General features: G+C 41.2%; 1 pseudogene; it reads left to right on the forward strand.

Annotated features, from left to right (window-relative positions):
- Positions 1-1,611, forward strand: part of LOC101982306 — a 72,051-nt pseudogene extending 70,440 nt beyond the window's left edge.
- Positions 1,612-2,869: the final 1,258 nt, after the last annotated feature.

The raw sequence follows: 2,869 nt of genomic DNA on the forward strand, positions 1-2,869 counted from the left end.
GTCTGGGTGGCCGGGAAAAGAACAAGTAGCCTCCGACAACAGATTGATTCCCAGTTGTAATGTGCCTACATTACTTTCTACAGTATAGTTCACGCTACTGTACCATTTGCGAGCTGGGCAAGGGCCTGGAGATTAAAGAAATGCACAAAAGACACGGATCATTCGAGGGGAGATAATGGTGAATGCCATTTATTCAAACTTAGGAAAAACCTTATATACCTAGCTGCTGCACCTTGGAATTCCCCCCAGGCAGGTGGAAAATTACCAAGTCCAAGATGGAGAAAACAATGGCCCTATAACTAACCCCCAGGTGTAGGGCAGAGGGAGCACAAGAACAAACAGGGTATTTAGCTGGAAATTGCAACAAGATGTCTGGCCAGAAACTGTCCTCAAGATGAACCCGAGAAGGGGGGTAGACCGGTGGGCCCTTCACCCAGTTTTCTGAGAAACTGCCACACTGACTTCCAAAGTAGCTGTACAAGTTTGCAGTCCCACCAGCAGTGGAGTGTTTTCTTCTTGCTCCATATCCTCTTCAACATGAGCTGACACTTGTGATTTTGATGTTGGCCATTCTGGCAGGTATAAGAGTCCTTTTATTTGCATTTCCCTAATGGCTAAGGATGTTGAACCTCTTCTTAAGTGTTTCTCAGCTGTTTGAGATTCTTTTGTGGAGAATTCTCTGTTTAGATCTGTACCCCATTTTTAATTGGATTATTTGGTTTGTTGATATCTAGTTTCTTGAGTTCTTTTATGTTTTAGAAATCAGCCCTCTGTTGGATGTGGGGTTTGGGAAGATCTTTTCCCATTCTGTAGGCACTGTTTTGTCCTATTGATGCTGTCTTTTGCCTGACAGAAACTTTATAATTTACATATTACACAAATACTAACACAAATACACAAATGTAAATTGGAGGTGAGGGTGTAGAATGGAAGAGAGCTTACCTAACTTGTACCAGGGCCTGCTTCCAAACCACAGCAAGAAGATGAATCTAAATTGTTTATGTTATTTTTAATTTATTTTATTTTAAAGTATTTTGTGTATGAATGAATGTAGATATGTGCATGTGAGTGATGGTACCCTCTGAGACCAGAAGAGAGCATTGTATCCTTTAGAATCAAAGTTTCACGAGGTTGAGCTGCCTGCCAAGCACTGGGAACCAAACTTGGTCCTCCAGAACAGCAAAAGTGCTCTTAACCCCCGAGCCATCTCTCCAACCCTATAAATATAAACCCTATAATATTTGTTGCTGACTTCACATATTCAAAATGGTAGCCTACTTTTTCAGGCATTGAAATTGTTCTCTGAGTTATTGATGCAAAGCTAGAGCATTAAACTCAGAACAGGTCATTGGATTCGGATTTTAAATAAGACACCACTTTCATTTGTTTTAGGGAGAAGCAGCAGCGAAAGAAAACTTAGTGTGCATTCAAGAGAATCCAGGTGCTACAGTCCTAACTCAGATGGAATTAGAAATGAAAGAGCTCAAATCTGCCCTCTCTGAAGTACATGCCCAAGAACACCTAGTTAAGAAGGATCTGGAAGCCCTGAAGCAGCTCTACCAAAGCGAGCTAGAGTACATAGATGGCCTATCACTGGAGTTGTGTATGTGAGTGGGAAGGAGCCACAGCAAGCCAAGCCCATGCCTCTCCACAAAAGCACAGTGCTCAGTGAGCCCTGTTCACAAGATCTGTGGACTGTGAAAGCTGTCAGACAGTGCAGTTCTGGAAAAATTGTTAATAAATGAGCCTCCGTTAGTCCAGGACAGTTTTTATTTCTCCGTTTTTCATTTCATATGGCATTTCCTATTTTGCTATTCTCATAGAGTTGATCTTTAATTGTTTATGCAAATTTCTAAGTGACAGTTTGTATTGTTAAGTTGTATAGGTTAATTTTTCAGAGTTTTCATAAATATAGACATCAAAGGTTTAGCTGTTTTTAGAAGATCATAACCTTCAATTGCTGCTGATACTACTCCTCTGGGTACATTCTGGCATTGGTAATTTAACGTCCCTCTGATTTTTATTGTTACCACTAGAGGAAGCCTGCAGAGTGGCTACCATTTGTAGCCTCTTCCTCGGAATGCATTGTTGGAATACAGGAGAGGACCAACACAAAACTGAAGGCAAGCAGAAATCCCAGTATGGTTAGCCTTGGTAAGGATGCACTGATAGCTCCAGAACCAGTCACTTCTTTAGACCTCAACTTCATGTTGCTGTTTTGAATTATTCCTGAGACCCAAACACTTCCAGCCTATGAGTGGATGAACAGATAAAGAAAACTGATACTGATTATTTTCCTTGGGGGTTTTACAAATATCCGCAGATGAGTTTAATAAACACAAATATTCTTGCCTGGTTTTCCATTTTAGTTCTATCAAGTTTGTATATTTAAGGAGCAAAAATAATGCATTAATAAGTTTATACCTAATGGAAAGCCTACCATAAGCAAATGCACACACCTTCCTCTTACATAGTTACCTTCTAAGTACAAATATTTTCTTTTTTATTGCTGAGTAAGTTCTTTGACAACTTCCAAGATACATGCATATAAGCCATTCTGGGTACTCTGTCCCTCCACCATCCCTTATCTTCCTCTCACCCCATCAACCTCCTTTCTTCCCTACTTGCCTCTTTCCCTGAATTCATAACTTTTGGTTTTGTTTTGTGACCATTGGACTGGAATCCATTGGAACCTTGATAGAGGAAGGCCATTGGTTAATTAAATAAAGAAGCTGCTTGCCCTGATAGGTTAGAACGTAGGTGGGAGGAGTGAACGGAGCAGAACGCTGGGAGGAAGAGTAAGTGAGCTCAGAGACTCGACAGCTCTCCTCTCGGGGGCAGATGCCTCAGAGAGACGCCATGCTCCCGG

Source organism: Microtus ochrogaster, chromosome 16, assembly GCF_000317375.1.
Source record: "Microtus ochrogaster isolate Prairie Vole_2 chromosome 16, MicOch1.0, whole genome shotgun sequence".
NCBI classification, from domain to species: Eukaryota; Metazoa; Chordata; class Mammalia; order Rodentia; family Cricetidae; genus Microtus; species Microtus ochrogaster.